The 13,955-nt window shown below is 44.4% G+C and overlaps 1 long non-coding RNA gene across 2 annotated transcripts in view; it reads left to right on the top strand.

Moving 5' to 3' along the window:
- LOC311150356 overlaps window positions 1-13,955 on the top strand; it is a 684,587-nt gene that overhangs the window by 410,788 nt on the left and 259,844 nt on the right. The window lies entirely within an intron of this gene.

Raw genomic sequence — 13,955 nt, 5'->3', positions numbered from 1 at the left:
TCATCTGACCATATGACATTCTCCCAATCCTCTTCTGGATCATCCAAATGCACTCTAGCAAACTTCAGACGGGCCTGGACATGTACTGGCTTAAGCAGGGGGACACGTCTGGCACTGCAGGATTTGAGTCCCTGGCGGCGTAGTGTGTTACTGATGGTAGGCTTTGTTACTTTGGTCCCAGCTCTCTGCAGGTCATTCACTAGGTCCCCCCGTGTGGTTCTGGGATTTTTGCTCACCGTTCTTGTGATCATTTTGACCCCACGGGGTGAGATCTTGCGTGGAGCCCCAGATCTAGGGAGATTATCAGTGGTCTTGTATGTCTTCCATTTCCTAATAATTGCTCCCACAGTTGATTTCTTCAATCCAAGCTGCTTACCTATTGCAGATTCAGTCTTCCCAGCCTGGTGCAGATCTACAATTTTGTTTCTGGTGTCCTTTGACAGCTCTTTGGTCTTGGCCATAGTGGAGTTTGGAGTGTGACTGTTTGAGGTTGTGGACAGGTGTCTTTTATACTGATAACAAGTTCAAACAGGTGCCATTAATACAGGTAACAAGTGGAGGACAGAGGAGCCTCTTAAAGAAGACGTTACAGGTCTGTGAGAGCCAGAAATCTTGCTTGTTTGTAGGTGACCAAATACTTATTTTCCACCATAATTTGCAAATAAATTCATAAAAAATCCTACAATGTGATTTTCTGGAGAACTTGCACAATTGGTGGCTGACTAAATACTTTTTTTCCACACTGTATACTTGGTTTTTCTCTTATTTGTTTTGGAGAAAATATGTTGTCCATTTCACGTTGCTCCCCTCCCTGTTTGCATGAAGGTTATCAGGATCAATGGACACACTTGTGTATGGATGAGTACGGAAGTTTCAATTAAGTCTTGAGTGTTTTTGAGTGCATTGGAGTAAAACTGTGTTTGTGCGGGTGTTTGGGAACCTTTTGAGGGGTATAATAAAAAAAGACATCCACTTTAATTGTACAGAACAGACTAAGAATGCAGTATACTGGCTCCAACACCCCATCATAACATACATTTTACATTTACGTCATTTAGTAGACGCTCTTATCCAGCGACTTACAGTTAGTGAGTGCATACATTTTTTCATACTGGCCCCCCGTGGGAATCAAACCCACAACCCTGGCGTTGCAAGCGCCATGCTCTACTAACTGAGCTACACGGGACTACATACTCTCCAAAATAGTGTACATGTGTTCCAACCCTATTGAGTAATGTTGATAGTATTTATGGGCATAGATATTGCACTTCCAGGAATAGTTTGTAGTTTCATTATTATCGATGTGTATGAATTTGAGTCTTAGAAATGTCTGTTTAATATATTATTTATTCATGTTGTTAATTTTGCTTATTTATTCAGCATTTATTTATTGACCTATTTATTTATTTTTACAAAAAAAATGACACTGAAGACATTTTTAAACAGCGACTGAGAGGAATTGTTTATCCTCTGCATTGTTGAAAAATAGGAAATATTTTAAAATATTAACTATAAATTGTTTTATATATCTTATTTATTTGAAATACTGGGATCTTTTTTAAGTGCAAATATTTTGTAACCGACAAGTTTTGATAATTTTTTTAAGAGTTTGCTTTTGTTTATATTATTTATTTTATTTCCATAAAGTATTTTGAGACACCTTGCAATGAACTAGGAAAAAACGTAATGAACGTATTTAATATTTATTTGAAAATGAAGAACAAAGTGAATGGAGATGTTGATGTATATTTATTTTGTATTGTCTATGTCACGTGTTAGTGATGATGGCTGTGTATGGATTAGTCTTTGCCCATATGTTGATTTTGAAATAAAGGAAAACCTGTGCTAAAATAACTAAGCATCATGGAATATTTCATGATTAATTATGATTATGGGTAATTATTGTGAAAGTGTATGAATATTGTTTATGGCTACAGATATTTTGTGGATGTCCCTTCAGAACCCAGAAATGGAAGTGGATGTCAGCAAACTCCCTATCGGTACCAGGATGGAGAAGCTTGTCATTATAGTGTTTGATGAGCCGAGTGATTGGGTTCTTCGGATCCAGCACTGCTGGGTGCACCGAGTCTGGTTCGAGAATCTCAGCTCTCCGGAGCCTGCCCCCAACTCGAATGAGATCTGTAGACTTGTCCAATTCAGGAGAGAGGTTTTGGAGGCGGCTTTTCAAAGGGACCACTTTACCACTTTACAGCAAATGGAGGTCTTCTGGGAAGGGAGCCGACAACTCAGCCGGACTCTTTCCTCTGGTGATGTCATCTGCTGGGTTGTTCTGTGTGTCGACATACCTCCAGTCCTGAGGTCCAGGATTTCAGTTACATGGTTGGCAACAAAGACCTTGGATCAACAGGATTCTAAGTGCAACCAAGTCAACACTGTAGTGGAGTCTGACCACAGAACTGTCCTGTCCACAGGTAAGGTGATCTCGGTCTGTAACAGCTTGGCCAGCTGGGCACCTGTAAGGGCAGCGCACAGTTCAAGGTGGGGAACGGCGAGAGGACGTTTAGGAGCTACTCTTGAGCGAGCCATGACAAAGGAGACGTGGACTTGTGCCTGCTGGGTTTCCATCCTGAGGTATGCCACTGACTCATAAGCCTGCTCTGAAGCATCACAGAACACATGCAACTCTCTGGAAAGTGAATCTGTGGGATGTTCACTGGGGCTATAGCATCTGGGAATCTGGATCTTGACCAAGTCAGGGAGGATGAGGATGGAAATGGCAATTCTTAGAGGAGGGAAATGTGTTGCCATATTTGGGGCGGCTGTGGTCGAATTGCCCCTACCCTGACCGACTGTCTCCTCACCCTATCACCAACCACCATACCCTGTCCAACCCCCTCCAGTAGAAGTGGGACTTTAGCTCATTCACCACCTTTAAATACCCACACCTGTCATGAATCAGTGTGGCACGGAATAGTGCACCATTGAAAGGAGTGATTTCTGGGGTAGAGTTAAGTGTGGAGCAATTTAAGTAGAAAATTCCTGGTGTTTGTGATGCCCACCATCTGGTGCGACGCAGACCCGGTGGGTAGCATGGTGAAACAGAGGAGTCATTGTCAGTCCTTTTGAGTCAGAGTCTCTACCAGACAAAGTCATGTCAGGATATATCAGTTATCCTGTTAGAGCTTTTGTGCAGAATCCACTGCGCCGTTTCAGGTGCAAGGTTTATGGTCATGTTGCAGCAGTGTGTATGAGGGAGATTCCAAGATGTGTGAAGGAGGCCATGGGACAGAGGATTGTGAAGGTTCGGAGGATACATTTGTGTGTGTTTCAATTGTAGGGGTGCTCATGTTGCTGGGGATCGGAAGTGTCTGGTGCGAGAGAGGCAGATTGTAGTGGTCAGGGTAGTGCAGAGGGTGTCATATGCTGAGGCAGTGAAGAAAGTGGAGGAGGATGGGTCAAGGGTGAGGGATGCTGAGAGGATCCCAGTGAGTCGTAGATTTGAGCCAGTATTTGAGCCAGTACAGAGGGATAGGGTAACGAGTGAGTTATTCTTCAGTAAGGTTGGCTCCTTAGTGTTCATAGTAATGGTTATCAACTGTACTGCAGAAATGGAAAGTAAATCACAGAAAACAGATGTGGTGGCAGTTGCAGATAAGTATTTGGGTATATGAGATTTAACTTCAGAAGAGTTACAGGGTGAGTTGAGGGGTGGTGTCCCGTCCTCCCAGGCTGTTGGCATGGGCAGGAGCAGATGGGGTCAAAGTAGTGGAATGGCATAGTGGGTTTTTAATGGGTGTAGGTGGCAACTGCAGAGAAGTACCTGGTTGTATGAGATTTTACTGGAGAAGAGTTAATGGGGTGGGGATTTATATTTTTATGAAATATAGGTGTAGGGTTAGTTGGTGGTGCACTTTTTTTTTTTAGTTGGGAACAGGAATAATGAAGATAATTTTAATGTAGGTAGGCCGTGACTGGACTCACTTAAGTACAGTAGGTGGCAGTGTATGCACCTTTAAGTTGGATGTGATCCGCCAACCCAGTCTCAAAGAAGAAGAACCAGTGTGGCTACCTTACTATTTCAGTTTGCTAATGTTTTGTTACAAGACACCTTTTCTCTTGTAATGTTGTGTATTTTGGATGCGTTTATGACCAAGTAAGTTTGTTCTTGTTTCTTAATTTATACTATAATTTCATTGAGAACATTTACTTTGTGATAAAATCGTTTGCTTTATTAATTTCCTTCACTCACGTTTAAACCTATTGCCTAAGTTTCTTCACTGTAATATTATTTTAATGTTGAGCTTCATGAGCATTTGTTGATCTGCATTTGGTTTGTGTGAAATCACTACCATGTAGGTTTTTGTATCCCTGTTAACCATCATATCCTTAAATCTCTCATCTTCAATTCAACTGAAATAATAAACCGGGCAACAGCCCTTTGAACCGCAAACCACCATCTGTTTTAATGGACACACCACCACTATAGCCCTACTCTAACTCAAACCAACAGTTACAGCAAGATAGTCCATTTACCACCACTAAGTTTTTACAGGTTGTGAGACGCAACCATTGAAATGGTGAGAACAGACAGATATTACAGAATGGTTTCTAACCTATGACTAAGCTCTGATGACATCTGTCGGCCAGTTCAGGAAATGCTAATATCATGGAGCATATCTACAATTGTTCAATTAAATTAAAACAACTTCGTTTTGTTTACCACAAAGAGTGGGTCCCACCAGCCAAAATGTAAACGGTGTATAAATATTCCAGTGCATTCCATGACAATGTCACATGCAAATAGCAATTTATTTCTGATATACAGTACCAGTCAAAAGTTTGGACACAGCTACTCATTCCAGAGTTTTTCTTTATTTATTCTTTACTATTTTCTACATTGTAGAATAATAGTGAATACATCAAAACTATGAAAAAACACATGGAATCATGTAGTAACCAAAAAAGTGTTAAACAAATCAAAATATATTTGAGATTCTTCAAATAGCCACCCTTTGCCATGACAGCTTTGCACACTCTTGGCATTCTCTCAACCAGATTCACCTGGAAAGCTTTTCCAACAGTCTTGGAGTTCCCACATATGCTGAGCACTTGTTGGCTGCTTTTCCTTCACTCTGCGGTCCGACTCATCCCAAACCATCTCAATTGGTTTGAGGTTGGGGGAATTCTGGAGGCTAGGTCATCTGATGTAGCACTCCATCACTCTCCTTCTTGGTAAAATAGCCCTTACACAGCCTGGAGTTGTGTTGGGTCATTGTCCTGTTGAAAAACAAATGATAGTCCCACTATCGCTGCAGAATGCTGTGGTAGCCATGCTGGTTAAGCATGCCTTGAATTCTAAATGAATCAGTGTCACCAGCAAAGTACCCCCACACCATAACACCTCCTCCTCCATGCTTTACGGTGGGAAATACACATGCGGATATCATCCGTTCACCCACACCGCGTCTTACAAAGACACAAGGGTGGGAACCAAAAATCTCAAATTTGGACTCCAGACTAAAGGACAGAATTCCACCGGTCTAATGTAAATTTCTTGTGTTTCTTGGCCCAAGCAAGTCTCCTCTTCTTATTGGTGTCCTTTAGTAGTGGTTTCTTTGCAGCAATTCACCCAGTCTCCTCTGAACAGTTGATGTTGAGATGTGTCTTACTTGAACTCTGAAGCATTTATTTGGGCTGCAATTTCTGAGGCTGGTAACAAAATAATGAACTTATCCTCTGCAGCAGAGGTAACTCTGGGTCTTCCATTCCTGTGGTGGTCCTCATGAGAGCCAGTTTCATCATAGCGCTTGATGGTTTTTGCGACTGCACTTGAAGAAACTGTCAAAGTTCTTAATTTTCTGTATTGACTGACCTTCATGTCTTAAAGTAATGATGGACTGTTGTTTCTCTTTGCTTATTTGAGCTGTTCTTGCCATAATATGGACTTTGTCTTTTACCAAATAGGGCCATCTTCTACCTTGTCACAACACAACTGATTGGCTCAAACGCATTAAGGCACACCTGTTAATATAAATGCATTCCAGGTCACTACCTCATGAAGCTGGTTGAGAGAATGCCAAGAGTGTGCAAAGCTGTCATCAAGGCAAAGTGTGACTATTTGAGGAATCTCAAATATAAAAAATATATTTTGATTTGTTTAACCCTTTTTTTGGTTACTACATGATGCCATATGTGTTATTCCATAGTTTTGATGTCTTCACTGTTATTCTACAATGTAGAAAATAGTAAAAATAAAGAAAAACCCTTGAATGAGTAGGTGTGTCCAAACCTTTGACCGGTAGTGTATATAGGGCTAATAGAAAGTTTACACGCCATTGAACTTTTTTCGCATTTTGTCAGTGCCTCAGTTTCATGCATTCATGAGGATTTTTCCCACCAATCTACACACCATACTCCACACTTAAGGGGATTTGTTTGGAAAAGAGTACATTGAAAATACAAAACTGAAAATTGGATAACTCCCCCTTGAGTTAATACTTGGCACCTTTGGCAGCAATTACAGCTTTGAGTCTGATAGGTCTACCAACTTTGCACGCCTAGATTTGGCCATTCTTCTTTACATACAGTTGAAGTCGGAAGTTTACATACACTTAGGTTGGAGTCATTAAAACTCGTTTTTCAACCACTCCACAAATTTCTTGTTAACAAACTATAGCTTTGGCAAGTCGGATAGGACATCTACTTTGTGCATGACAAGTAATCTTTCCAACAATTGTTTACAGACAGATTATTTCACTGTATCACAATTCCAGTGGGTCAGAAGTTTACATACACTAAGTTGACTGTGCCTTTAAACAGCTTGGAAATTCCAGAAAATGATGTCATGGCTTTAGAAGCTTCTGATAGGCTAATTGACATCATTTGAGTCAATTTGAGGTGTACCTGTGGATGTATTTCAAGGCCTACCTTCAAACTCAGTGCCTCTTTGCTTGACATCATGAGAAAATCTAAATAAATCAGCCAATACCTCAGAAAAACTATTGTAGACCTCCACAAGTCTGGTTCATCCTTGGGAGCAATTTCCAAACGCCTGAAGGTACCACGTTCATCTGTACAAACAATAGTACACAAGTATAAACATCATGGGACCACGCAGCTGTCCTACCGCTCAGGAAGGAGATGCGTTCTGTCTCCTAGAGATGAACGTACTTTGGTGCGAAAAGTGCAAATCAATCCCAGAACAACAGCAAAGGACCTTGTGAAGATGCTGGAGGAAACAGGTACAAAAGTATCTATATCCACAGTAAAACGAGGCCTATTTCGACATAACCTGAAAGGCCGCTCAGCAAGGAAGAAGCCACTGCTCCAAAACCGCCATAAAAAGCCAGACTATGGTTTGCAACTGCACATGGGGACAAAGATAGTACTTTTTGGAGAAAAGTCCTCTGGTCTGATGAAACAAAAATAGAACTGTTTGCCCATAAACTGTTTGGTGGTTCAGTGAAACAATTTTAGTTTCTGAGGTAGAAGTTTTTGGTGAGGGAGGCCCTGCTCTCTCCTCTCCCAGATGCTTAGCTCATTTCATTCCGATCTCCTCTGCATTTTTGTAGCCATTTGCTACAGCCTGTCAACTATGCCTCTGCCTATCCCTGTTCTCTCCTCTCTGCACAGGCTACACAAACGCACCACACCGCGTGGCTGCTGCCTCTCTAACCTGGTGGTCCCTGCACGCACCCCACACCTGGAGTTCCAGGTCGCAGGCAGCCTCTGGAACTGCCGTTCTGCTGCCAACAAAGCTGACTTCATCCCAGCCTATGCCAACCTCCAGTCCCTCGACTTCCTGGCGCTGACGGAAACATGGATCACCACTGAAAACACTGCTACTCCTACTGCTCTCTCCTCGTCTGACCATGTGTTCTCGCATACCCCGAGAGCATCTGGTCAGAGGGGTGGTGGTACAGGAATCCTCATCTCTCCCAAGTGGACATTCTCAATTTTTCCCCTAACCCATCTGTCTATCTCCTCATTTGAATTCCATGCTGTCACAGTCACTAGCCCATTTAAGCTTAATATCCTTGTCATCTATCGCCCTCCAGGTTCCCTTGGAGAGTTCATCAATGAGCTTGACGCCTTGATAAGTTCCTTTCCTGAGGATGGCTCACCCCTCACAGTTTTGGGGGATTTCAACCTCCCTATGTCCACATTTGACTCATTTCTCTCTGCCTCCTTCTTTCCACTCCTCTCCTCTTTTGACCTCACCCTCTCACCGTCCCCCCCTACTCACAAGGCAGGCAATACGCTTGACCTCATCTTCACTAGATGCTGCTCCTCTACTAATCTCACTGCAACTCCCCTCCATGTCTCCGACCACTACTTTGTTTCCTTTTCTCTCTCGCTCTCCTCCCACACTACTCACTCTGCCCCTACACAGATGGTAATGCGCCGCCGCAACCTTCGCTCTCTCTCTCCCACTACTCTCTCCTCTTCCATCCTATCATCTCTCCCCTCTGCTCAATCCTTCTCCCTCCAATCTCCTGATTCTGCCTCCTCAACCCTCCTCTCCTCTCTTTCTGCATCCTTTGACTCTCTGTGTCCCCTATCCTCCCGGCCGGATCGGTCCTCCCCTCCAGCTCCGTGGCTTGATGACTCATTGCGAGCTCACAGAACTGAGCTCCGGGCAGCGGAGCGGAAATGGAAGAAAACTAAACTCCCTGCCGACCTGGCATCTTTTCACTCCCTCCTCTCTACATTTTCTTCATCTGTTTCTGCTGCTAAGGCCACCTTCTACCACTCTAAATTCCAAGCATCTGCCTCTAACCCTAGGAAGCTCTTTGCCACATTTTCCTCCCTCCTGAATCCTCCCCCCCCCCCCTCCTCTCTCTCTGTGGATGACTTTGTCAACCACTTTGAAAAGAAGGTTGACGACATCCGATCCTCGTTTGTTAAGTCTAATGACACTGCTGGTCCTGCTCACACTGCCCTACCCTATGCTTTGACTTCTTTCTCCCCTCTCTCTCCAGATAAAATCCTGCGACTTGTGACTGCAGGCCGCCCAACAACCTGCCCGCTTGACCCCATCCCCTCCTCCCTTCTCCAGACCATCTCCGGTGACCTTCTCCCCTACCTCACCTCGCTGATCAACTCATCCTTGACCGCTGGCCATGTCCTTTCCGTCTTCAAGAGAGCGAGAGTTGCTCCCCTTCTCAAAAAACCAACACTCGACCCCACTGATGTCAACAACTACAGACCAGTATCCCTTCTTTCTTTTCTTTCCAAAACTATTGAGCGTGCCGTCTTTAGCCAACTCTCTTGCTATCTCTCTCAGAATGACCTTCTTGATCCAAACCAATCAGGTTTCAGGACTGGTCATTCAACTGAGACTGCTCTTCTCTGTGTCACGGAGACTCTCCGCACTGCTAAAGCTAACTCTCTCTCCTCTGCTCTTGTCCTTCTAGACCTGTCTGCTGCCTTTGATACTGTGAACCATCAGATCCTCCTCTCCACCCTCTCCGAGCTGGGCATCTCCGGCGCGGCTCACTCCTGGATTGCGTCCTACCTGACCGGTCGCTCCTACCAAGTGGCGTGGCGAGAAGCTGTCTCCGCACCACGTGCTCTCACCACTGGTGTCCCCCAGGGCTCAGTTCTAGGCCCTCTCCTTTTCTCCCTATACACCAAGTCACTTGGCTCTGTCATATCCTCACACGGCCTCTCCTATCATTGCTACGCTGACGATACACAACTAATCTTCTCCTTTCCCCCTTCTGATAACCAGGTGGCGAATCGCATCTCTGCATGTCTGGCAGACATATCAGTATGGATGACGGATCACCACCTCAAGCTGAACCCTGGCAAGACGGAGCTGCTCTTCCTCCCGGGGAAGGACTGCCCGTTCCATGATCTCGCCATCACGGTTGACAACTCCGTTGTGTCCTCCTCCCAGAGTGCGAAGAGCCTTGGCGTGACCCTGGACAACACCCTGTCGTTCTCCGCTAACATCAAGGCGGTGACCCGCTCCTGCAGGTTCATGCTCTACAACATTCGGAGAGTACGACCCTGCCTTACACAGGAAGCGGCACAGGTCCTAATCCAGGCACTTGTCATCTCCCGTCTGGATTACTGCAACTCGCTGTTGGCTGGCCTCCCTGCATGTGCCATTAAACCCCTACAACTCATCCAGAATGCCGCAGCCCGTCTGGTGTTCAACCTTCCCAAGTTCTCTCACGTCACCCCGCTCCTCCGCACACTCCACTGGCTTCCAGTTGAAGCTCGCATCTGCTACAAGACCATGGTGCTTGCCTTTGGAGCAGCGAGGGGAACGGCACCTCTGTACCTTCGGGCTCTGATCAGTCCCTACACCCAAACGAGGGCATTGCGTTCATCCACCTCTGGCCTGCTGGCTCCCCTTCCTCTGCGGAAGCATAGTTCCCGCTCAGCCCAGTCAAAACTGTTCGCTGCTCTGGCACCCCAATGGTGGAACAAGCTCCCTCACGACGCCAGGACAGCGGAGTCACTCACCACCTTCCGGAGACATTTGAAACCCCACCTCTTTAAGGAATACCTGGGATAGGATAAAGCAATCCTTCTACCCCCCCCACACACACACAGCGGAGTCGCTCACCACCTTCCGGAGACATTTGAAACCCCACCTCTTTAAGGAATACCTGGGATAGGATAAAGTAATCCTTCTACCCCCCCCCCCCCCCCCCCCCCCAAAAATAAATAAATAATAATTGTAAAGTGGTTATCCCACTGCCTATAGGGTGAATGCATCAATTTGTGAGTCGCTCTGGTCTAGTGCGTCTGCTAAATGACGTAAATGTGCCCTTGAGCAAGGCACTTAACCCTAATTGCTCCTGTAAGTCGCTCTGGATAAGAGCGTCTGCTAAATGACTAAAATGTAATGTAAATAATGACCATCGTTATGTTTGGAGGAAAAAGGGGGTTGCTTGCAAGCCGAAGAACACCATCCCAACCGTGAAGCATGGGGGTGGCAGCATCATGCTGTGGGGGTGCTTTGCTGCAGGAGGGACTGGTGCACTTCACAAAATAGATGGCATCATGAGGAAGGAGAATTATGTGGATATATTGAAGCAACGTCTCAAGACATCAGTCACTAAGTTAAAGTTTGGTCGCAAATGGGTCTTCCAAATGGACAATGACCCCAAGCATATTTCCAAAGTTGTGGCAAAATGGCTTAAGGACAACAAAGTAAAGGTATTGGAGTGGCCATCACAAAGCCCTGACCTCAATCCTATAGAAAATCTGTGCGCAGAACTGAAAAAGTGTGTGCGAGCAAGGAGGCCTACAAACCTGACTCAGTTACACCAGCTCTGTCAGGAGGAATGGGCCAAAATTCACCCAACTTATTGTGGGAAGCTTGTGGAAGGCTACCCGAAACATTTGACCCAAGTTAAACAATTTATAAAGGCAATGCTACCAAATACTAATTGAGTGTATGTAAACTTCTGACCCACTGGGAATGTGATGAAATAAATAAAAGCTGAAATAAATCATTCTCTCTACTATTATTCGGACATTTCACATTCTTAAAAGAATGTGGTGATCCTATGTAAACTTCCAACTTCAACTGTAACTGTTCAAGCTCTCAAGTTCCTTGGGGAGTGTTGGACATTAATCTTCAAATCATGCCACAAATGTTCAATTGGATTTAGGCGGGGCTCTGACTGAGCCACTCAAGGACATTTACCTTTTTATTCCTTTGCCACTCCACTGTAGCTTTAGCCTGTGCTTCAGGTCGTCACGCTGAAAAGTGAACATCAGTTTCAGCTTTCTTGCAAAGAGCAGCAGGTTTTCCTCAAGGACTTTTCTGTACATTGCTCCATTCATGTTTCCTTCTATCCGGATAAGACCTTAACGATGAGAAACATCCCCATAACATAATGCTGCCACCACCTTGCTTCACAGTAGGGATGGTATTCTTTGGGTGATGTGCCATGTTGGGTTTGCGCCAAACCTAATGTTTTGCATACAGTGGGGAAAAAAGTATTTAGTCAGCCACCAATTGTGCAAGTTCTCCCACTTAAAAAGATGAGAGAGGCCTGTAATTTTCATCATAGTCAACTATGACAGACGTCAACTATGACAGACAAATTGAGGGAAAAAAATCCAGAAAATCACATTTTTAATGAATTTATTTGCAAATTATGGTGGAAAATAAGTATTTGGTCACCTACAAACAAGCAAGATTTCTGGCTCTCACAGACCTGTAACTTCTTCTTTAAGAGGCTCCTCTGTCCTCCACTCGTTACCTGTATTAATGGCATCTGTTTGAACTTGTTATCAGTATAAAATACACCTGTCCACAACCTCAAACAGTCACACTCCAAACTCCACTATGGCCAAGACCAAAGAGCTGTCAAAGGACACCAGAAACAAAATTGTAGACCTGCACCAGGCTGGGAAGACTGAATCTGCAATAGGTAAGCAGCTTGGTTTGAAGAAATCAACTGTGGGAGCAATTATTAGGAAATGGAAGACATACAAGACCACTGATAATCTCCCTCGATCTGGGGCTCCACGCAAGATCTCACCCCGTGGGATCAAAATAATCACAAGAACGGTGAGCAAAAATCCCAGAACCACATGGGGGGACCTAGTGAATGACCTGCAGAGAGCTGGGACCAAAGTAACAAAGCCTACCATCAGTAACACACTACGCCGCCAGGGACTCAAATCCTGCAGTGCCAGACGTGTCCCCCTGCTTAAGCCAGTACATGTCCAGGCCCGTCTGAAGTTTGCTAGAGTGCATTTGGATGATCCAGAAGAGGATTGGGAGAATGTCATATGGTCAGATGAAACCAAAATAGAACTTTTTGGTAAAACTCAACTCGTCGTGTTTGGAGGACAAAGAATGCTGAGTTGCATCCAAAGAACACCATACCTACTGTGAAGCATGGGGGTGGAAACATCATGCTTTGGGGCTGTTTTTCTGCAAAGGGACCAGGACGACTGATCCGTGTAAAGCAAAGAATGAATGGGGCCATGTATCGTGAGATTTTGAGTGAAAACCTCCTTCCATCAGCAAGGGCATTGAAGATGAAACGTGGCTGGGTCTTTCAGCATGACAATGATCCCAAACACAACGCCCGGGCAACGAAGGAGTGGCTTCGTAAGAAGCATTTCAAGGTCCTGGAGTGGCCTAGCCAGTCTCCAGATCTCAACCCCATAGAAAATATTTGGAGGGAGTTGAAAGTCCGTGTTGCCCAGCGACAGCCCCAAAACATCACTGCTCTAGAGTAGATCTGCATGGAGGAATGGGCCAAAATACCAGCAACAGTGTGTGAAAACCTTGTGAAGACTTACAGAAAACGTTTGACCTGTGTCATTGCCAACAAAGGGTATATAACAAAGTATTGAGAAACTTTTGTTATTGACCAAATACTTATTTTCCACCATAATTTGCAAATAAATTCATTAAAAATCCTACAATGTGATTTTCTGGATTTTTTTTTCTCATTTTGTCTGTCATAGTTGACGTGTACCTATGATGAAAATTACAGGCATCTCTCATCTTTTTAAGTGGGAGAACTTGCACAATTGGTGGCTGACTAAATACTTTTTTCCCCCACTGTATAGGCCAAGAAGTTCAATTTTGTACATTTACATTTACATCATTTAGCAGACACTTTTTTTATGGGGGGGTGGGGGAGGGGGTAGAATGATTACTTTATACTATTCCAGGTATTCCAGGTATTGTACGACCGCAACTTGTTACACATGGCTAGAGAATTTTATTTTTTATTTTTTTGCATACTTCAAACAGGATTCATGGTGGGCTTTCTTGAGTAATGGCTTCCTTCTTGCCACCTTACCATACATGCCAGATTTGTGGAGTGCTTTGGGATATTGTCACATGCACACTTTGACTAGTCTGTGCCATAAAAGTTTGTAGCTCTTTCAAAGTTGCCATTGGCTTATTTGCAGACTGCTGTAATACCATAGAAGAAGAAAGTTGCCATTGGATTCTTGGTAGCCTCTCTGATCAGTCTCCTACTTGCTCGGTCATCCAGTTT

This window comes from Coregonus lavaretus (genome assembly GCF_964263955.1).
Source record: "Coregonus lavaretus genome assembly, chromosome: 22".
Lineage (NCBI taxonomy): Eukaryota > Metazoa > Chordata > Actinopteri > Salmoniformes > Salmonidae > Coregonus > Coregonus lavaretus.
This window is presented reverse-complemented; position numbering and strand designations above follow the sequence as displayed.